The sequence below is a fragment of the Python bivittatus genome, unplaced genomic scaffold, assembly GCF_059951505.1.
Source record: "Python bivittatus isolate LINGU-HERP-01145 unplaced genomic scaffold, Pbiv_v1 ctg000310_np1212, whole genome shotgun sequence".
Classification (NCBI taxonomy): domain Eukaryota; kingdom Metazoa; phylum Chordata; class Lepidosauria; order Squamata; family Pythonidae; genus Python; species Python bivittatus.
The window spans coordinates 10,093,255-10,116,927 of record NW_028277054.1 but is presented as its reverse complement, the minus strand read 5'-3'; the positions used below and the strand labels follow the sequence as shown (position 1 = coordinate 10,116,927).

Below are 23,673 nucleotides of genomic sequence, written 5' to 3'. Positions count from 1 at the left end.
TTTTCGGGGGGCCGCCGCTCGGCGGAGAAGCGTCTCCCCCGCCCCCCATCTGCAAGCTTCCGACTTCTTCCGCGGCGAAGCAAGTCACGGCGGCGGCGCGGGGAGCGTGTGGCCGCGGAGATTGGGTAAGGGAGCCCCGGCCGCCTCTGCGCCTGGTGCCACGTGAGTGGCGAAGGCAGCAGCGCCAGGCGATTCTCGCCCGCGATCAGCTGCGGGCTGTGGTCAGCTGGGTGGCGGACGGGCGGGCGGGGAGGGAGAGGAAGGGACCCCCCCTCCCGAGGCGAACTTCGCCCAGTTGTAACACTCGGGCACGTCTCCCCCTTGATGAGGTCACTTGGCTGTAAGGCGCAATCGGGACTTTGGCTGGGTGCAGAAATGCTCCATCGGGTAATTATTAAGCCAGGGTTGATTGCTCTTGATCGCCGGCCAGCTCAAGGCCAGGAGCCAGCGCTGGAGAGCGGAGCGAAGAGGCGCTCTCTAGCCTGGGCGGAGTGCGAGGATGCCTCTCATTACGGCGCCCCACTCGCTCCCTCCCTCAAAAGGAAACCTCCTCGCTGGGGAATTAACCTCCGGAGCAACGGAGCGGGGGTTACTTTGGGCTTGGCGCGCCAAGCAGAGGGAAGAGATCGTCCGGGGAGCTCCCCGGCAGATCAGGAATGAATAGGCTGGAGGGAAGGAGCTCCCAAGGTCAGGGTGTTTGGGGAGAGGCGGGGAATGGGTGATTGAGCAAGGGAAGCCCTGCACGTGTACCTGGGAGTGAGTCCCCAGAGTCAACTCAACTCTGCTTTCTCTCTGGTAAGATGGGTGTTTTCCAGATGTTTTGGGGGAGAGTTAGGAGGCAGTGATAGGCCAGTTACATTCTGGATGCATTTCGTTACTGGTGATCTGTTCGTTTGTTTTAAATCGAAGTGATTTACAAATATCTGCCTCCAATGCCTACCAAGTAGTTTTGGCCTCCTGTGATACTGAACTAAGCAGGTTGAGCGGGGAGGTATGGTGTGGTGATAGAAGATGTTTCAGGCTATCCTGAGTCTCCTGGATGCAAAGTATGCCTCTGAAATCAGCTCTGGATTGGAGGGAGCAGGCAGAAGAGAGGACTGCAAGGAGAGGATTTCCGCTAAAGTTAGGAGAGAAGTTCTGACGGACAGTGGCGGGCTGTGCCCGGAGACATACAGGACTCCTGTTTGCTGGAGGTTTTGAGCGGAGTTTGAAGGGCCAGAAATCTGGAATGCTTTCACAGGTTTGCCAGTGGAATACGTGAAAGGTAAAGTCTGTTTCCTGTTGAGCTCAATGGGGAGAACAGCCGCCTTCTTCTGGGATATTTTTCAACCACCCCCTGTAGTCTAGCCTACAATTCTGGGATCTCGTGATGGCCTCAGCTCTGACCCTGCTTAGCTGATGAGAACAGCCAAGGTCAACTCAGGGCTGCCACCTAGCTGGTGCATTAAGGATGGGGTAGCGCTAAATGACCTTAGCTAAATGACTTTAGAATACAGTTAGTCCTCGTTTAGCCCTCACAATTGGGACTGGCAACTGGGTCATTAAGAGAAGCAGTCACTGAGTGAAACCATGACTGTGCTTACGACCTGATTTCAGCTTTCCTTTGCTTTACAGACCTGCGAAGGTCACACAAGCAAGGACTGGTTGCAAAATTACTTTTTCATCACCGTCGTAACTGAACAGTCACTAAAGGAGGCAGTTGTTAAGCAAGTACTACTTGTACTGTGATTCTGCCGCAGGAGGTAGCATGTTTCTTATATTACTAGAATCCGGGTTCATCAAAATGCAATTAATTGTCAGCACATTCCAAATAGAAGTCATTTTACCCAGTGCCAGCCCAGGACTGTATGGCACCCCCAGGCCACATTGACTGATGGCGCCACCTCCCACCAATGCAAAGATTTGTATTTTTGGAAGGATTTGGCAGGAGGGGAGTGTTAGTGCCCCCTAAGGTTTGGCACTCTAGGCCAGTGCCTACTCTGCCATAGCTAAACCTGGCCCTGCTTTTACCTGCCTGCACAAAAAAAGGTACGGTACTGTACTGAATATGCTGTTTTTGGATAGATTTCTGGGGTCTGGTTAAACTAGGTTTACAAGTGATTCAGATATATTTGTGGAAGGTGGAGTTTGGGAACCTTCAGAGCAGAGAGCATTTGAGTGAAGGCTGAAAGGTTATTAAAGCAATAGTAATACTTCTGGGGAATAATTCTGTAGTTTTACCTTCCACAGCCTGGTGCTGCTAGGCGTCTTAGACAACACCTTCCATAATTTCCATTCAGGAGGGGAAGACTAGTTGTGAAACTTTGCACAGAATTAAATCCTAGTCAGGCCAGGTGGGGAAGCATAAGTACACCAAATCTTCTTTCATTCTAATTTACTGTAGTTGGTTCAAATGGTTGAAACTTTTTCACGACGATCCTCAGTAGGTTTCTTTGAAAATAAGTTGCGTTTAAATCAATTGGGTTTTTCTAGCAAATGCGTGCTGTCCATCTGGGCACTGGGTTGCAGAGGAAGGCTGAGGAACTAGCAGTTGCATGTGGCTTACTATTATTTATGTTTTTTTAAACGCAGTAAGTCTTGCTAAATGAGCTGTAATAATTTAAGCTACTCAATCCTTCTCGGGGGAAATTAATATCACAGGCTTTGTTGCCGAAGCTAGACTGTGAAACAGACAAGTAGGTTTCAGGCTGCATGGTAAAAATGTGTGGAACTTGGTGTCAAAGCTGGCAGAGTTAAGGGTGTATTTTATCTTCTACCCCATAGACATTCACGTCTCCATTCCTCTCCCCATCCCGTATAGCCTTTCCTATTTTTGAGGCTTAAAACTGCCTGTAACTGGAATTGGTTCACCTGGAAGTGATGTCAGCTTTTGGGATGATTTATAATGTAAAGCCTGATGCCTAACAGGCGATTCATAGCTGGGAGGAAACTGGGTGGGTATACTGCTTGCAAAATTAAGATGTCCATCGCTGGAAACTAGGAAATGCGGAACCCTGCTGGCTGATTTTTTTTTTTTTATGCTGTCTCATGTCTCTGTCTTGTTCTTCTATTATTGGATCTCAGGATCCCCTTAAGCCAGATGTAGGAAGAGATCTGTTGTTACTCACTGGACAGTCCCCGCTCCCTGGTCTGCTTTGCTTGTTGCACAATTTCAAAAACATCAGTGTCGTCTTTGGTTATGGTGGATTATTTCTTATGCAGAAAGAGGATTGGGAGAATCGGGTGTCTGTCTGAATCTCTTGCTAAACCCCAGTAGTTTTATAGGAAGTAGAGAAGAGAGATAGAAAGGGAGGAATTAAAAAAATTTTTTTTTTATCATTCCAGAGCAACCAATGAAATGGAATGATAGTAGATTCTAGGCATGAAAAAGAGAAAGACTGCTTCTTCATTAAGCCTGTCATTAAAGTATGACACAGAAGAAGGACGTAAAATGGGGATGAGTCAAATTCTGGGAGGACGGCTTATCGAGAACTGCCACTAATGACAAGTGCCAGAAGTAGCCACTGCTGGATAACTTGCAGCAAAGGGCACATGGCCCCCTGGCCCTGTTTCTTCCTTCTTGCTGCCACTGCCTTGCTGTCACATGTTCTATCAAGACGCATACAGGAACAAGAGAAAGACAACTGTGTTATGAGCAAACTGCGAGAATTAAGCCTGTTAATAGCAAACAGGCCAATTTAGTGAAGAATCCTGCTGTGCTTAGCTTGCATTTCCCCAGTAGCAGTATCAGTTTCAGTGGATTAGTGTTGTAGTAGGCTACTGCCGTCCTCCTTGCAGCAGTTTTCCTGGAGGCATCTGGCAGGCTTCTGGGAGAAATAAGAGACTGGAGGAGTTGGAGCTAGCAAATGGGACAGAAGCGCCAATGGTCTCATTGACCGCTTTCTTTGCTCCCTGATCCAGCAAAGCACTTTCAGGTAAAATGCATTCAAGCATAAAGGGAGTAACAGTGAGAAGTTAAATAGATGATTAGAAAAAGTAGGAAGCACCAACAATGCGGGTGTGTTTTCCTTTAAAGGAGCATCAGGCTGTAGCACAGGACCTGGTTGGCCACCTGAACAGAGCAGCAGTCCATGTGGAGCAAAAAGAACACTACCTTATACACAGGTTTGTACATCTGGCTGGTTTGTACATCTTAACAGGCAAGGCGTGGCTTCATTCATCATAGTTGATCACAGTTAGAAGCTCTGCAGAGCAGGCTAAGCCATAAACTATGGCTTACCAACCACCGTGGCTAGGACTGGACAGTAAGCTAAACTAAGTGGAAATCAGGGCTCAGTGTGGTGTGTGAACCCTAACTTGCATGCTAGACCTCTAGTCCTGAAGCTGAGGGAGCAGCCTTTTCCTTCTGATGGGGCCAGATCTGTTAATGCTAATCTTGTTGTCTTGCTGTGCTGTAGCATAGCCTTGTTAGCTCTATTGCACTGTTTTTCAAACTTGCTGGGGAATTCCGGGAGTTGGAGTCCACACATCTTAAAGTTGCTGAGGTTGAGAAACACTGGTCTGAGGTATCTTAGGTCACCCTCTGTTCCTGAGTGCTGCAGAGGATTAATGCTAGCATCACATCCCACTGAAATTAGAGAGCAGATTTAGCAAAATTCCTGATGCCTTTGTTCCATGGCTTGGGAACTGTATATTTAATGGAGACACAGCTGTTATTATAACTGCTCTTATAAAAAATATCCCTGGTCATGCCTAGGATTTCTGCGTAAATTTCCTTCTTGTGGATAAGGACTCTGAGATACCTTACAAGGTAGCTAAATTTTGTTTGATAGCCATCAAAATGCATTGCTGAGATCCTTAGGTATGCAGGTGGATTACGGTACATTTTAGGAGCTATCTTCTTGACTAAGTAGTTTGTTTAACTTGGGTTTGCTTTTTTGAAATTTGCTTAAAATTTGTGTTTTGGATTTAGGTATGTGAGTATTTGCAGTTTTGATCAGTGACTAAATTAAGGTCCACACGCTCCTGTACACTTTCTCTCTTTCCAGTGACGTTAGGATTGATTTTTAGGGCCTGGCCAATAGAGTTTTTATTTCTTTGTTTTTGGTAATGTTCAAGTAGTTTATGCATCTTTGAGTATGTTCTGTTACTCCCTCCCTGATTTGGTGACTTACATAACAGATTTTTTTTTTTAAAGTACAGACTGAGTTTTTATTTCTTGAAGAGGAAGGGTTTTGAAACCTCACAAATCTTTCTGGGAAAATAAAGTGCCTTGTAGGGAGGGAACACAATTCCTAGGATAAAGCAAAAGCCAGCAGTGGAACTAGAGATAACTTGGCCCAGGGATATTTTCTAGGCCAAAGAGCTGGAGGTAGTATAAGTAACAGAACTGCTCTATGATGTGATTTTGAGAATTTGTACAAATTGGACAAAATAAATAAATAAAATGTATGTGGGATACATTTATGGTTTTTCTAAATGTGAGAAGCTCACAACACGTTCCAAGGGAAAGAATCCAAGATGATAAAGGAACTGGTAGACATATTTTATTTATTCACTGGGCTATTTATATACAGCCTCTCCTCTAAACAAGCTCCAAAGAGGCTCACAAGATACAGTACAAACCCATCCTATTTTCAACATAATGCGTACCCAGACTGGTGCACAGACATCCTTCTGTATGGATGTGCTCCTGAAAGCCTCCACTCGCATGTAACAGAGTAGCAGCCGCGGGCTAATAAAACCAGCAAAATCAGTTGGAAGCAAATCTGAAAGCATTGCTACTAAGCAGAGAGAAAGAGCTGGGGTGGGACTTCTTAAAAACCGTTAAGAAGGGAACCACCGTGGCCTGCCAGGAGATGGGAAGAAGGTGGGTTGGCTTTACCTTTTTTCGCTTTCTGAACCTGTACATGAATTGAAACATAGATAGCTGCCATCATTTACCTCTTTTCTGATGCTTACGACACGTTTTGTAACTTGGAAAGTACACAGATTGGTGCGTACGTTAAGGAAAAGGCAGGGCCTTTCTGGTGTGGTCGGTGTTACATATGTCTGGAATATTGGCCATGATCTTGGCAAGAACTTGTGGAAGTCTCTGAGGGCCGCATTTAGCCACTAAACAGTTTTACCCTTTGCTCTACCTACATCATGTCACCATGATGACGTACCCTATGATACTAGTGCAACTGGCTGTAAAATATTGGAGTGCCCTTCCTAGACACCCACACTTTTTTTTTTCAGGGAAAACTTGCCTTTTCCCTCCAACAGTCAGCCTGAATATATTTCTCACAGAGGTTTGAGTTCCTCTTGTTTCCCTTTCAGTGCTTCTGTAAATCTTGATCTTCCCTCCTCCCTCCACAAATCTGCTGACACCTCCCTTTTGTCTCTGAGTGGTGTCATTTTGGCAGTAGGAGGGGCCACATACTGAGCTCGTTCTTAATTTTTGCAAAAGCAGTGTTCCAATACGCATTATCCTTGGGTGAACGAGAGCTAAGGATGAGCTTTCTATAAGCAGAGAAAAATGGGCATCCTGCAGTTAAATGCACTTTGGGGGAAAATAATTGTGAGGTGGGGAAGAGATTACCTTTAAGACATTTTGGGGAGGAAAAGATTACCTCCTTTTTAATGCCCTCCACTTGATCCAGGTTGAAGCGCAGTTAAGTGTACTTTGTGGAAAATGTGCAGTTAGCACGCGTGGTATTTCTGGACATCGCTCCTTGCTGGTGTTTTGTTGCTTTTCTGCTCATTCTGGAGTGCGAGACCTGCTGAAGCTACTCTGCACATCATGTCTTGAGTCCCCAAGTGCTTCCAAAATTTGGGATGGACAAATCAGTTTCAGGCTTGCAAGTGTTCACTCTTAAGTCCTTCCATCCCTTTTCTAGACCAGCCTCTTTAAAAAGAAAGCAAAGACAAAATGTTATTTTTAAATGTACACAGACCGTAACACAGACATCGTTACAGCACACAGCGCCCATGCATTTCTGTGCATAATTGTTAAGGTGAGAATTTGGGAAAGTTCTGGGCATTCTGTATACATTCAGGCAATGTGGGTGAGATCAAGGGGTTCTAAAAATGCAAACCTAAATTCTCCCTCACCTCTCTCTGAAATATCAGGCAGCCTGGCCCCTGTAGGATTCTCTGATTGTGGCAGTGCTGTTGTAGAATGTCTCTGAAACTTGAGAAAGATACGCATTTTTAAACGCCAAATTTGCATGCACTCGTGGCCATTTCCTCCAAAGCTCCAGACCAGTGTTTCTCAACCTTGGCAGCTTTAAGATGTGTGGACTTCAACTCCCAGAATTCTCATGCTGGCTGGGGAATTCTGGGAGTTGAAGTCCACACATCTTAAAGCTGCCAAGGTTGAGAAACACTGCTCCAGACAGTCACCTTTAAGAATTCATTGAGCTGAAAGCTGGTCAGCCTCCCCGCCCTCCCCCCCCCCACAATTTATGTTACGTTGGCTAACATGGCATACACAAAAAGTTCTTATTTTTAGTTCTAAGTTTTGCTATTTTTTGCTTCTGTGTGCAATGAAGAACTGCGAGCCTAAATGCCACTGTACGGCCTTGGCTGACGTTACACGGGGCGTATTGTCTCAGAAAGGAGAACCAAAGCATCAGTGGGAAAAGAACTTGTAAAACCAGCTTGAGTGAGTTTATTAGTCGTGGGTTTGCTGTCAGGCTCCTCTTTACTCAATGCGTTGGTTTCATTTTAAATTCGGGGTAAGGAATTATGGTTTGACGTGAGGAAAATCCGAAATAGATACAGCAGTTTTACTTTCAAAGAGAAAATGGTAAGCGAGCGGAGTGGGATGCATTCGTTGACCCTTCCCCTCCATTCTGAGATAGTTACTTCACTTAAGGTTTTAATAGAGCTAAATGTCTTTATCCAGCATTTCTTTTTGGTTAAATAAGTTACTCTTCATCGCATTTTGAACTGCTTTGCTTTATAAGACAATTGCATAAATAAATCTATTAATCTTAGCAATCTAGAGGCGCAAGGATTGGAATCAGATATGTAAAAATAAATCAGAAAAAAATATAATTGGCTTCCTAGTATTGGAATTTGTTTTCTCCTTCTGTTATTTAAATTGTTTTAAAATATTTACTAAATCAGTGCCCTACCGTTTTGTTATACACTTCTTGCACTATTCCAGTGAAGTGTTATGGTAGAACATCAGATCTGATCTGGGAAAATCTGGGTTCATCTCTCTGTTCAGTCCAGGAAGTTTGTTGGTTTCTAGTTTGCAAGATAGCCTACTTCACAGGGTTGTTGTGAAGATCATAGTGGGCAAAGAGAACCATTTATGCTGCTCCAAGCTCTTTGGGTTAGGTTCCGATGGAAATTGTGTACTTACATATAAATGGGCTTCAGTCCTAGAACTTGAAATCTCGTATTTCTAGTTAGCCTCAACTCAGGTTTGCCAGTCTTGAAAACACCCATCAGAAAATAAATAGCTTTTTGCCATCAATATGCAACACATACAGTAATTCATTTATGGAATCTGGAAGTGAATAATAGCCAACCATTTGAATAGTATTAAAAAGAAGGAGGATAGGACGGTTACAAACTGTGAACCATTCTGGCTCTGTAGAACCATCTTGCAAAATTTGGGGGTCTTTAACCCCCCCCCCCCAAAACTGGAGGCTTTTGTTCCCATCTTATGACTGGGAGTATTTCTATGTTGCCCTTCCCCCATTCAGTTGAAACAGGAGCAGGCACCCTGTTCATGACCAAGGGCTTTATATTAAGGTTCACAAAGAGCAGCGTTTCTCAACCTTGGTAGCTTTCAGATGTGTGGACTCCAATTCCCAGAATTCTCCAGCCAGCTGCTGGCTGGGGAATTCTGGGAGTTGGAGTCCACACATCTGAAAGCTGCCAAGATTGAGAAACACCGACAAAGACGATGGAAGCCATACGACACGTGACTAGGGCTGTAGCTAGGGCATGGATGTCACTTCAGGCTTTCCTTCATTTTTATAAAACTGCAATATGCTTCTTGTAGGGATGGTGGTACTGTTTCCATCTGTTTCTGTCTCAAAATGGTGGGAAACTATGCTGTCCCTTTTCAGAAATTATGGCTGGAGTGGGCTGTGAAGGCTGCAGAAAGGGGATTTGAGGACTGCATGCTCTAAAGACCCGATTTCTGGGCAAGGCACTCAAGGGAATCATGTCTATTCCATGAGGTAAGCTCATGGAATATAAATTGATGGTGGACTCATCAATTTCTATATCTATAAGAAAACACCACCATAGAATGACTCAGGGTGGAATCTGGATCTCTCCACTGAGATGAGGGAGAGAAAGCCTTCTGAGATTCCCACCACCAAGGGAATATCATCTTCAGGAATTCTGTTCTCGAGCCTTCTTGATGATGACCCCTCTCCTCTGGAACTGGGTCCTCTGGATATTTGGATGGCCACCTCTCTAATTACTATTTGAAGAGCCTTGAAGACCTGGCTCTTCAGATGGCAATTGGCGTTGAGATGGAAGGTACATAGAAGGTGTTGGTTCTTTTTGTTGGTTTGAATTCTACTCTGAATTTGTTTCCTTGTAAGCATCTCTTAGTCTCCAGACTGGACTGGCATACAAACTGGAGTGAGTAAAATATGTTAATGTTCTCTTTTGTAAGTCAACTATCCTGGATGAAGGTTGGAGACGATCATAACATTACTAGGATTGGACCACCATACAGGATCTTTAAACCTTGTTGCCTCTCCTTTCACGGGTAAGGAATAAGGATAATGATCAGAGTGTGCTTACTGATTGAAAGTGTGAGTTGTGCTTTGGAGCTTGTAGGAGTATGTTGTACTCCCAGATGACGACACATGTTTTAATTGATTGATTAATTGATTAATTAATGAAGTTTAGGGAAGGTTTAAGAAAAGAGCTTGAAAAAATGTCAGTATCCACATGGCATCTTGCAGCAGCTTTGGTATTTTAATGCAGTGTGTGTATATAGGAAGAGTTGAGTAAATCTTCCTGTTTTTAGCACATATCATTAAATGTGCAAAATGGGGACTTATCCTTTTTTCCTGTTGGGGGGAGGTGTGTGCTTGCCTGTGTTGCTGGTGCGGGTACAGCACTCACTCCTCACGGGGAAGATGCACGTGTCTCTATTTTGGAGATGAATGAGTGATGAATGCTAAAATAGGACATGCAACTCACTTACCCTTCCTGTATTTGCACATGTCAGGAACAATCTACGTCTGCTATCCAAAAATGCCACATTTTTGCTTGTTAAAAAGGAATCCTTGAGTGCCATGGACGAATCCAGGTAGAGGTGAGCCCATTAGCAAAAGTATCAGGTTGGAAAGGGCAGGCTGTTTCCAGTTTGCTTTCCTTGTCAAGTGCAACAGCAACATCCATGCTCTACTCCTCAGAGTTTTAGCCGCTTTCATCAAGCCCCCTCTCTGAACCTCCTTTTGGCCTTTAGCTCTGGAGCACTGCAGGGCCCTGTTATACAGAGTTCCTGTGATTACTTCCTGTAATTTATCCCTTCAGTCACATTTATCCCTTTTATTTTATTTTTTATTATTTTATTTTATTATTATATTATAAAAATAATATTATTATATTATTTCATCATTTATTTTATTTATTATTTTATCCCTTCAGTCGCATTAAAAATGATAGTTTGGTGAGGACTGTTGGAGGGGCTCCAGAGGCAGTCAAAGCTTTTGAGGGGACCCCTGCCCTCAATACTAGTGTGTGGCAATGCTTAAGTCAGGAATCCCCAAACTCTTCAGCTCATTGACCCCTTCATGAAGTTTCAGATTGTTCATCGACCCCCAAACATTTATTACATGAAAATAATTTAATAAATACCACACTACTACTACTACTACTAATAGTAATAATAATACAGAAAACTCAAGACCACTCTTGCTGGTAGCTGACCATCCAACCCTGGGTAACATCGTCTTGCTGCTAGCTCCCTCGCCTTCAGGACTAGGGACTGGCGTGGAGCTCTACAGAGACCCCAAAAGATGGATTAACCCCAATCGACCTTCTATCATTTATTGACCACTATTGATCCCCAGACATTTACTGACCCCCTTTTGACCCCCAGCTATTTCTTGACCCCAGCTATTTCTCAACCCCTTGAATAGTCCCATTGACCCTTAGGAGTCAATACTGACCACTTTGGGGAGCCCTAGCTTAAGTTCTGGTCTAGGACTGGGGAGACCTAGGTTCAAGTCTACCCCGAACCATGGAAAGCATGGAAGCCTGACCTTTCTCACAGGGAGATGTTGTGAAGATAAAATGAAGGGACATCCCCATGCTGCCTAGAATTCCTGAAAGAAAGGCAGCATATAAATCGAATGAATGAATGAAAACAAGGAAAGACAGGGTGTAAATGCAATAAATAACAGAAACATCAAAGGGGCTTTTGTTGCTGCCTGCTCCAATAAATGGTGCCTTCTTTTACAAGTACCCTTCCTGGGACTTTCAGGCATGTAGAAGGCATCCTGCGAAAGAGCAGCCTTGTGAAGTGAAAATAAGAGAGCGCTGTAATAATAGGGCCCATGTTGTGAGTTTAGCAGCTTTTTAGGCATTCTGTATCAATCTGCCTGAAAGGAGTGAGTGAGAGAGAAATTAATGAAATATACCTATTAAAGTCTCAAAACAAGACATTTAGCTTCCTCCTTATTTAACTGCTTCCTGTCCCAGTCAGTGCATATTAGTGAAACCATTTGTTTTAAGATTGTAGTATTTCTATTACCTTAGTCCCTGTATGATTTTACACACATACACATGTAGCTAGCTAGATAGATGGATAAGAGACGAACTGCATTCATTCAGAATCCAAAACACTTAACATAACACGTGCTAAATGGATTTCTGCAGATTTTAGCAGGTCCTGCAAGCTGGTCTTGGATTATAAACTTCAGACACTGCATCTAAGCATCACTTCCTCCTCTGCCTTCCTTAACGCTTCCCCTTTTTGGGTGTTTGACTGCCTTTGTGCTCTCAGCATAATAATCAGTGGTGAAGTATATATCCGTGATTAATGAGAAACAGTATTGTGGTGATGCTCACTCCAAGGACCACATTTTTGATATTCTGGATTCTTTAGATGCAGTGTTGGTTTGCTCATTTGTAGACTTTTATGGGTTGTCTGCAGCTTTTAGCCCCTTTTAGGGCCAGCTAGCTTGGGATACCCTTCTGTTTACATGTGAACTTCCCTGTCAATTAACATCTATTTTGAAATGCTAATCTGCATGATGTTGGATTAGCAGGATCCCAACATAATTTCAATGGGATTTTATTGTCGCATAAGGACCAGATTTGCTTGAAAGATGTATGTGTTGTAGGTTGGATAGCACAGCCAAGCTGAGAGAACTCCAGGGACTCCACACTCCATTCTGTCCCCTTATTTTGCTCCATCGGTAGATCCAGGTCTTCAGTAGTGAGCAAGCCTGTTGAGGACAAATGGGAAAATCAAAGGGTAGTGGAAGAGCACATGTACTGGGGGTGGAAAATCTCAGCTTCAATCACCTGCAGCCCAAGCTAAAGTAAAAGTGCAGGATCTTAAAAGGGCCTCTTCTTGCTGGCAGTTAATGTTAATAATTTTGGGCTAGGTTTTAACTTCCTCTTTCAGAAGGAACCATAGACTGAAGGTTGAGGGTTTGTATGCAGAAAGTCTCCAGTTCAGTCGTAGGTACCTCCAGTCTGAAAAATAAGGTGATGGGAAGGACTTTCTCCTGCTGTAACCAAGAGAGCTTCTGCCACACTGAGCGAGATGAGATAGAGTGAGTGAGTATAAGGCAGTTGCTTGTGTTCTGTTTGTACTTGGGGCACTTGGCTGTAGAATGAAAAAACCACAGTGTCTGTATTTTAAGTAAATATTGTATGGAGAAGGCTTTTTATAGGACCCTAAATATTTACTTCTTCCTATTTCGTGCCCATTCCTTTTCAGGAATAGCACAGTGAGGAAAGTCTCTGGAATTGGAGGCACGTTTGCTCTCCTGTTGTCAGATGCAAACTTGTTGGAGTTCACACTTGACCCTCTTGGGAGTCTGATTTGGGGATGGAGGGGCTATGCCATGTGTAGTCAAGCAGCCCCTGATGACTCCTCTTTCCAGCTAGGTAAAGAATTGATCTGAAGGAGCTTAAGTGCAGGATCTGGTTTGTTGGGCCTCAGCTCTTGGAGCATCCATTAGGTGCAGAGATATGCACGGTTTACGTATTTCAGTCCGAGCTGAAGAATACAAGACACAGGCTTGTTATAACACACTGTGCTTACCCTTAGCACTTAAACCCTAGGCTTCTGTCAAGCCTGGGGGTTGGGGAGCAGGCAGGGTTTAGGCTTTCTTTTCAGGAGTTCCAGGTTTCAGAGGTGCCCTTGGACTCATCTCATTGGTGAACTGGATTGTTGAACTCTTGTGATGATCTAGGATGCAAATGAGCATGTGTATAGTAATAATCCACCAGGATAGACATTGATGGCTATTAATTTTTGATTACGCCCATCTGCCAAGGAGTTTGGGGAAGCAAACATACCCCTTCCATTTTATTCTCTCAACCACCCAGTGCAGTAGTTTAGGCTCTTAAGTAAATGATTAGCTCAAGACCCACCAGCTCCGCTTGTGTCTAAAGATTTGAACCAGTGCTCAGTAGTCTGAGCTTAAGGCTTGGCTTCATTACCTGCTTTCGCCAATCGTATTTCTACCAATGCGCTCAAGGTGGGTTGCCATGTAGAACAACAATACAGTGTGAAAGGAAAAGGGATGGAGACCAGTAGCTGAATTCTCAGGTTGGTGCTCCTGACTAGAACTGTTGTACTTTTAAGAGCTTTTTATTGGCTAAAGGCTGGCCATTGGAGCAAATGCTGGAAAGTTGTTGAATTATATGAAGGGAATGAGTTCTGTGTGAGAAAGTAATATGGGGATTCTATTTCCTGTTCGTCCTTCCATGATTTCTGGAACTTTTTTTTTTTTTTTTGGCTCCTGTTGTAGTCCTGGCTTCACCAAGCCAATACCCTATTTTCTTCACTAGCAGCCTTTGCAAAGAATGTTGTGGTATTATATTGATTTCTCCTGGTATTATTATACTTTAACTCCCCAGCTCTCAGATCACACAACATACCAGATTCAGCACAAATGAAGTTGGGTAGTTTGTGTTCAATGTGTTATGGGAAATTAGCTGTCTCCTTACAGTCTTGCGTGAACCAGGCTACTGTATTAATGGTTTATTTATTTGGGTGTAGTATATTATGTGAACATCAGAACTGGGTTTTCTTAATCTGAGTTTTAAATTTAACATGTTTTGTGAGCCCAGCCAATGCGGTAGAATAACAATCAGAATTCTCAGGACAAGAATTCAGTCAGGATGAGTGAGTATTGTATAGACCCGTGTTTCTCAACCTTGGCAACTTTAAGATGAGTGGACTTCGACTCCCAGAATTCCCCAGCCTCCGTGCTGGCTGGGGAATTCTGGGAGTTGAAGCCCACTCATCTTAAAGTTGCCAAGGTTGAGAAACACTGTTGTAGACTATTGCAGACTAGAAGACTATTGTAATTTGCTCTACATGAAATTACCCTTGAAGATCATCCAAAGGCTTAAAGTGGTTCAGCATGCAGTGGCCCAGGTAATGGGCACCTAAAGATTTGCCCATGTAACACTTTTACTCCAGGAGGTACACTGGTTGCTGGTCAGTTTCCAGGTAAAATTCAAGGTCCTGGTTATCACTTTTAAAGCCCTGCATGGCTCAGGTCTTGGTTTGTCTAACTTGGAAATTTATCTGCCCAACTGGTAAGATCTGAGAGATGAGCCCCAAGGGTTCTGTCTCCAAAAGAATTCCATCTACAGTATAGGGAATTATCTCTCATAGCAGAGACTCCTCAGTAGTAGTGCCTGCATTTATAAGAACTATGTTCTTCATAATGAGTTTCTGTAAAGAAGTAAAAACATGGTTGTGGGAGGATGTTAGATTTTGCTGTCTCTCCCCGTTGATCAGTGCCATTATAATGTATATGGTTTATAACTGTTGTGTTGATTTTAATCCTCTGGGTTTTTTTTTTCTGCATATGCATATCTGAGCCATTGGGAGTAGTGTGGCATAGAAATGTTAATAGTAAAGAAATAATAAGTAATCAATCTCCACTAGTTAGCAGTTACATAACAACACAAGGATTCTGTGGAAGGCCCATCTAGACAAAGCATTCTGTTTTGGCTACTGTCAACCAAGCCACCTTTGAGAAGCCACAAACTGGACTTAAGGACAAAAGCTCTCCCATGTTTCTTGTCAGAAACTGGTTTGCAGAAGCTAGTTGTCTTTGATCCTACAGATTATAGAGTCATGACCAGTAGACTATATTGTCCCTTTTAATGACTTTTCAGTTGGTGGCCATCACTCTAAAACTGAGGGAGCAAATTCTGCAGCCTTTTGATGCATTACGTGAAGACATTTGTTCTTTTATCTACCCCAATTCTCTCATCACTCCATTTCATTGGAAGAACTCTGAATTCTAGTATTAGGAGAGATGGGAAGAAAATGTCTCCTGAGCCATGTTTTCCAAACTCTGCATCCTTTCACAAATCTCTGTTGTTACTCCCTTTGTGTAGTTTTATACACGTCCACCATGACTTTCCAGCATCTGGTATTTAGTAACCATCTGCCTTGGCTTCTTTTAACTGAATTCTTCTAGTTGACTCTGAAAGCTAGCTGAGCTTGTGGTCATGGCAGAATATAGCTAGATAATTCTAGACACTGGACATCATAGTAATAAGGAAGCCTTCTTTAGATGGTCACGCTTATTTACTTGTGCAGCACATGGCTAATTTGGAGATAAGCACCATTTTCTTGGTAGGAAAGTATTTTTGTATAAAACATCATTTTTAAAAATGCACATCTGTGCATGTGTGTGTGGTCTGCCAGCCCAACCCTTAATTCTGAAATTGTTTTTAAAAGAAGAAATAAGGAATGCTGGGCATCATGTTCAGCATACCAGTGCTGATCTAAACACTGACACTGATGGTGGATTCATCTGCCATGTCTTTGTCGCCTGCTGCTCTTTGATAATCAGTGAGCATCTTGGATGAAGGGCCTTGAACTTCAGCTCTGATACCCAGCCCTGTCTGCCCCAGCTTGTCAATGAAGCATAGAACATGGCAAGATACTGTACTTTCTGGCAGCAAATCCCATGAAAAAATCATGCATTTTTTTTCCTTTTTGATCTGTCCTGCATCTTCTGCTAGCAATTCATTCATTCATTCATTCATTCATTCATTCATTCATTCAACTTGTCCCCACCCATCTCCCCCCAATGGGGGACCCTGGGCGGCTCACAACATATTAAAACAATAAATAAATATACGATTAAAATCTATAACAATACACGTTTACAGAAATAAAAGGAAAAAAATTTTTTTTAATTAAAATTAATTTAATTTTCTTGGGTGATCCTGATTTCTAGCATGAAGAGAGAAGGGAAGGAGAAAATAGTTTGTGTTTGCTCTTGAAGGAAACATTCCCTGCCCTTAATATTTGTCATCAGAGATAAAAATTCCTAGCAAATTAAAAAATGAGTGGCGGGGACAGTGATACTAATTCTGAGTTTTGGGTCTTTTAAAAAAGTGCTCTTTTAGAGAGGCCAATATAAGAAAGAGGAAGTGAACGCTGTGCAAGGGTGTTTTTTAGATGACAACATTTTAATGATTTATCACAATTCACTGGTGTGGCACCCAACAGGAACATGAAGAGCTGTTTTCACAGAAAATCTTTCTTCTCCTGTGAAAAAGCACTACTCCTGATTTAGACAAGGAGGGAGGAAGATGGACAATTTAACTGCGTTATAGGCTCTAGTACCAAAAACTGTATTCTGTTTAGTTATGCTGCAAGGGCAGAACTTTCTAACCTTTGGGGCCCAATTGATGCCTTTGGAAGTTTGATGAAATTGAAATGGAAATCAAGTTCCTAGTTTGCAAGAATGGATTTGTCAAGATTTGAATTAATCACTTTTTTCAACAAATGGTCAAGGAGGAATTTCAAGCAGTATGGTCAATGTTTTTGTTCTAACATAATTTCCTTCCTTCCTTCCTTCCTTCCTTCCTTCCTTCCTTCCTTCCTTCCTTCCTTCCTTCCTTCCTTCCTTCCTTCCTTCCTTCCTTCCTTCCTTCCTTCCTTCCTTCCTTCCTTCCTTCCTTCCTTCCTTCCTTCCTTCCTCTGTGCTTATTAATTTAATTTTTGTATTTAAAAGTATTTGTAACCTGTCCCACTCCTGAAAGACAGCACAGTTTTGTGGTTGCAGTAATCCTTAACACTGTTGTACTTTTGTTGGTTAGTTTAGCATTACACAATAATTTTTTAAAGTTGTGGGGATTCTCACAAAATAGCTATCATGGCAGGCATGAAAGATCATGAAAGATCATTTACCACAAGACAAGCTAGTCAAAATACTCCCTGTCATTCCATTTTTCTGGGCAGGTGTCTGCATCTCCAAACCTGGGGCTGGTTTTAAAAAAGAATCAGGACAAGGAGCCTGATGGCACCAAAGGAGACCTCTGTGGGCATAGTGCTATCAGAGACCAGAATTAGTGACCCCCCCCCCCCTCCCATGTAGAGCACTGGAGTGAAACTGAGTTTGCATTGCTACAGAAAGATGGTGCAATAAGTCTAGGACGGTACCTTCGAGTTAGTATATGGTTGAATTTCATTGGGGTGGTGGCTTACTGTGAAACTTGGTTGTGGCAGAAAGAGACAAAATGCATGGAAGAAAAGGCTATCAGTGGTTAATCATTGTCATAACCAAAGGGTGCCATGGGACATAGGTATCTAAATCCCAGTAGCTGGGGAACATGATTGGGCGGGCTCAGTCGCTTTGGGTGGGCTTTGCAGAAGCCGCTGGTTGACTTTGTGGCAACAGAATGGACGTCTTGAATAGATTTTTTAAACTGACTCCATATAATTCCTCTCATATTCTTATACTTCTCTTTGGTGACTCTTCAAATCAGTTCTAAGAATTGCCATCCAGAAAAATGACCAGAAGGCACTACAGACTTCAGGTGGGAGCTTACCTTTTCAGATTTTTTTAATCCCGCCTTTATTATTTTTATCAATAACTCAAGGTGGCGAACATACTAATACTCCTTCCTCCTCCTATTTTCCCCACAAGAACAGCCCTGTGAGGTGAGTTGGGCTGAGAGAGAGGGACTGGCCCAAAGTCACCCAACCCACTTTCATGGGACTAGAACTCACTGTCTCCTGGTTTCTAGCCTGGTGCCTTAACCACTAGACCAAACTGGCATTACTAAATTTTTTTTTTATTATATATATATATATATATATATATATATATATATATGTGTGTGTGTGTGTGTGTGTGTGTGTGTAAGAAAATTAAATCCCCTATAGAGAAAACTACTCCTTCTCCCAAATATTACGTTGTCTCTCTCACTGAAGAGTTTAAACTAGATGTGTGCCCAGCTGCCTTCCAATTTTGACATTCTATTTTAGTGCTTCATGTGCTTATCATTTTAACATGGAGGCACATCTGGTTGTGTAGATTTCTACTTCACATTCCAAAGTTGATTCAGTGCAGACACTGCGTTACCGCAATTGATGAAGACGTATTCTGGTGGGTTCCTGGAAAAGGTAGTTTTTGAGCTGAGTCGCTTTTCTGAAAAGGGATGGGAGAATTTCCAGGGCTAGTAATTACTCAGGAGTTGCAAAGATCTATATCAGCTTTCTCCAATCTGGCACCCTCTAGAGCAGGGTTCCTCAACCGTGGCAACTTTAAGACGGGTGGATTTCAACTCCCAGAATCCCCCAGCCAGCAAGGCTGGCTAGGGAATTCTGGGAGTTGAAGTCCACCCAACTTAAAGTTGCCATGGTTGAGGAACCCTGCTCTAGATATGCTGGGGTTGGACTTGCAATCTCTACATATCTGGAGGGAATCAGATCAGGAAAAACTAGCCAGTAATATTTCAGCAAGTTGACTTTTTAAAAAAGGATTTAACTGAAAATCAGGAGTCTGGTAGCACCTTTTCAGACCAAAACATTTTATTAAAAGGCATCAGCTTTCATAAGCTACAGCTCATTTCATCAGAGGCATCATATGAAAGCTGATGCCTTAAATAAATATCGTTATTAATTAATAATACTAACCTTTTGTATTAGTAAAATTTGTCAGTCTGAAAAAGGCACTACCAGACACCTGATTTTGGGCTACCGTAGACCAACATGGCTGTCCTCCTACAATGTAATTTAACTGGTAATCAGTGGTCCACGTGAGTACTTTCCCCCCTTCTTTTCTTAACTGGAAAGTATTGGTGACATAACGCATCACGATCTGCTTAGCTTTTAGCAAGATTAGCAGTTTCCATCCTTGAGAAATTATCTCCAAACTAAGGACCTTCCTCCCATGCTTTCAGCGCCCATTTTTTGCAATAAGGTTGCTCCCTCTAGTGGTTAATGGAGGAGTAGGGAAGAAAAAAGCAAAAAAGGTAACTGTTGACAGATTATGTCATGACCTTCATGGGTGATGTTATGACCTCATTGTCTGGTGCATTGCTTACTTTGGCTGTAGCTTCAAGGGATTCAAGCTGTATAGAGGATGTCACACCTTCAGATCCTCAAACAAACAAAACTGAATGCATCGCCTTGGCTCAGATCGCTTCACCACAGTAGGTTATCCTGTCGTAGCCTAAGAACTTTTAATGTTGGGAAGTATTCAAAGATACAGACCTCTGCAGGTTGCAAATGAAACTTGTGTATTATAGGATGAAGTGCTGGGAATAAATCCAAATGCACATTTGCATTGAAATCAGTTTGTATATCATCATCGTTGTTGTTGTTGTTGTTATTACTGCTACTACTGCTGTATTATTGTCCATAATGTATATATTCATTTTTCTAGGGTTGCTTTTCACATTGTTTCTATAAATGACTGCAAGCAAGTATCGGCTGACTCATTTTTTTGAGCTCATCTGTTTTTCAGCTGAATCTAGCATTTGGGTAACCTGATTTGACCTATATTAAGGAAGTTCAGGGCTGATCAGAAAATGCCTCTGGTACTTTGTTGGATTATAAAGGGAGTTTGGGGCACTTTCTTCCAAACTGCAGAAATGTAGATCACTTTTCTTAGCTGCAGGATTTTGATTTTTAGCATTCTTGGCATCAGGTATGTTGAGGGAGGGAGGGAGGGAGGGAGGGAGGGAGGGAGGGAGAGAGAGAGAGAGAGAGAGAGAAAGAAAGAAAGAAAGAAAGAAAGAAAGAAAGAAAGAAAGAAAGAAAGAAAGAAAGAAAGAAAGAAAGAAAGAAAGAAAGAAAGAAAGAAAAAGGCAGGATAAAAATCTAATGATAATGAGAATAATCTGAGACCATGCTTACAACCAGAATCTCTTCCTTCTTAAATTTTGCACTCCCCGTTTCCTTTCTTGCATTAAATGGGTGGGAATTGCTACTACTTTCCCAAAGTGACATTGATCTTCCACCAATAGGAGCTGTTTACTTGTCAGAATTCACATAGGGCTGGTGATGTAGCTTTACTCTGCTGAAACTCAGTCATACGTTCAGTGACTAGCTAATAGCTGGAGATAAGTTGTTTCATTGCAAACAAGAATGAAGTTTTATATATGCAGAAGATCTGCCTACAGCAGAGCACAAAAATCAGGCTGTATGTATGTATGTATGTATGTATGTATGTATATTGTTGCAAGTTAACAGATTTTTAGCCACTCTTTTCCAAGTCCTCAGCAAAGCTAATTCCCACCTCACCAGCCATAGCCCTGGTATTACATTGGTCTTCTTAAATTTGTCTTCCTCAAATCTAGGGTGGTATTAGATAGCTCCATCAAAAGGACTATTGGGCCCACCTTGAGAAACCTGCAGAATGACAGCGTGCCACCTGTCAGCACTCAGCACCGGAATTAAGTAATGGCAAGTTTTCATTTTCATAGATAGATAGATAACCAGTCAATTTTGGCATTTATAGGTAGTTTTGCATGCTTTGAAAAGATGTGCTTGGGAATTGTGAGAGCACACCAAAGCACATGTATCCTTTCAGAAATATTTCTTTACCTAAACAGAGAAACAGAATGACCACGGGCGGGCAAAAAAGCAGTGGGAGCAGGAGCAACTTCTGACTTCCTGCCAGCTTCCCCACTAACTTTGCGAGTGGGAAGCAGGCAGGGAGTGTCGGAAATCACTCCTCTTCCTCCTTGGCTGACCCATGGAACTGCCTGCCACTTTGCTGGGGGGGGTGGGACAATGGGAGCTGCGGACCGTGAGGAAAACTGCACCCCTGTTCCCCATACTGGCATGTCCCCAAGAGCCCCCTCCAGGGAGGAAGAGGGCTCACCTGTCGACTGCCAGTGCCCCCCAGCCAGCCCTACCTCGCGGCAGGCATCTGAGTCGCTCCCTCGTCCTTCCCTCAAGTTAAGAGATTTCAAATTTCAGCCTTGGTTCCAAAGCAGCCAATCACGGCTCGCCTGTCGGGCCTTGCCTCCCAATAATTGGGTGCAGGGGCCAGAGGGAGGCAGGAAAGGGGGCAGGGATATTCGGTGGCTCTGTGCTTAGCACATTTTTCTTGCTTGGCCTAGTTTGAGTCTGAGGGGCAATTTTATGGTCAAGCCAACTGGCTTGCTTGTGGAAGGGAGTTAGCCATGGCAAGGGGACATAGAAATGGATTCTCCTAATAAAAATGAATAAAATGTGAATAAAATGCAGAGCCTGTATACCTCACTGACATCTGTTGATGAACCTTGTAAGCCATTAGAGACTTTTAGATCTGGAGCCATTGGCCACGCTGAATTTTGCTTGATAGAGTAAGACCTGTTATCTTTAATATTTTATAGAGATGCATCTTGGCCATTCTTCTTGTGAGTCATCCTCCACAGGAAACCAAGGGCTTTGGGGTTGTTTAACCCCTTTGTTACATTTAAGGTAGACACTAAATCTTGCAAATGAAGAACTTGATGCACTGTGCTAGGCCGGAAATTCCTCCCTAGTTTTGGCTGCCATGAGCCCGTAAGTGGCATAAAGATTCAGATTCATCATTGAACCACAGGGCTCTTAGATTTAAACTGCTATTTAGGACATTCTCTGACTAATGGACCATTGGAGTTATGCAGTTAACCCTGACCTGGAGCTAATTGGTCAGACTGATGAATTACTACCCTGCCAGTAGTAATGGAGTTACAGGCAAGATCTAGCTCATATTGGAAGCATTAATAGGGAGAATTGGCACTCTATACCTGAAGGGGGTCTAGTATCCAAAATAACATAAAGGACTTGGATGGAAAAGAAAAAGAAAAGATCATTGTAGTAAGTCTGTAAATACTAACTGCAAGTGAAGTTCATGCAATTCATGTATTGTCAAAGTGATGAATGGGACACGTGCAAGAGAGGTGTTTATGGTTGAGGTATGTGTATGATCAGAACAGGAAGGGATGGCCCTCTTCAAGGACCTAAAGGGATGTCACAGAGAAGAACCTGAAGACCTATTTTCAGGTGTCCCAGACTGTAGGATACAATGGTGCCCCAAGAGTATTGTGTCCCAACTAAATGGACTGATTCTATTATTGCCTCACATGTTTAAGCTGGTTACTGAATTAATGTTTCAGATTTAAACCATTTTGAGTGCCCTGACTGAGTTTGGAACATCTATTTTGCATTTTCAGATGGGCTGTTCAGCTTATTTGGGAAGGGTTTCAAGCTTGGATTTGAAATAGAGCAGTTCTGAACACACTTTGACTGGGGCAGCCTGTTTGGGCAAAACAGCTGTTTCAAAGTCAAAGTGAGGTGGGGGGTTGAATTAATCTATTTGCTAGGTTTACACAATATACGGAACCATAAAGAAACTAAAATCAAAGCCTTAAATTGGCTGAGAGGGCTTTACAGCAGCTGCTAGGTTTGTATCTGAGTTGGTTACGCTCATGGCAGAAGTAATAACCGCCAAAACACAGTCTCCTGTGCTCTTACGTAAGTTCTGATGTTTTAGGATTTCCGCAAGGCACGTTAATTTGCAATGGAATTGGGGTAGCTCTGCTTACCATGTGGGGCCATTATTATTGCTTCTCAACAGTGAGAACATTGCTTTTCTTGACCCATTGCATGCATTGCCTGGCTGGCTGGGGAATTCTGGGAGTTGAAGTGCACTCATCCTAAAGTTGCTAAGATTGAGAAACACTGATCTAAGCAGCTTAAAATCCTCCAAAGCAACTTTGTGAAGTAGGACATGAGAGGTATGCTCGATTTGCCTTCTTGAGTAAGGAGCAGAGTGTTTTATTTATCTCAAAGGAAGAGTCATTTCTCCCCCTAAAATTTACCTTTAAAATTGGATTCACTGCGAATCTGGTAATGGAGGCAGAGAAAATGTTTCTTCCCTTTGCTGGGTCATTGTCTTTTTGAGTAATTGTGATAATAAATGCAAGCATTTTATCAAAAGGCACATGTTATTCTAGGTAGTATTGAATGTATCCTGCTTTCAATAGCATCTCAAGGTTTCGAAACTCCAGTCCTACTTTTGCTGCACTTGATTTAACTTTTTTTTTTTTTAAATTAAGCATAGCAACTAATGCCTTCGTTTCGCTAAATTGGCATTAAATGAATATCGCCTTCAGAGATGATTGTGCCCTTTTAGCAAGGCTCTGAAAGAATCTTGGTGGCTGCTTCTGTTTTCTTTTCCCTGGCTTTTAATTGATTGCCCCACTCTCCGTTAATGCAACCAAATGTGAGAGGTTTCAGTGACAGAAGGTGAATTTAAATGTATTGGATGTATGGCTTTT

The 23,673-nt window shown here is 42.7% G+C and overlaps 1 protein-coding gene across 4 annotated transcripts in view; it reads left to right on the top strand.

The window, feature by feature from the left end:
* HIVEP3 (HIVEP zinc finger 3) overlaps window positions 1–23,673 on the top strand; it is a 197,961-nt gene that overhangs the window by 117,755 nt on the left and 56,533 nt on the right. The window contains exon 1 of one of the 4 annotated variants that reach the window (XM_088140050.1): window positions 13–125. The exons of the other annotated variants lie outside the window; for them this stretch is intronic. The gene's annotated coding sequence lies outside the window, so the exon portion shown is untranslated. Of the gene's footprint in view, window positions 1–12; window positions 126–23,673 lie in introns of those variants that run through there. 4 annotated transcript variants of the gene reach the window in all.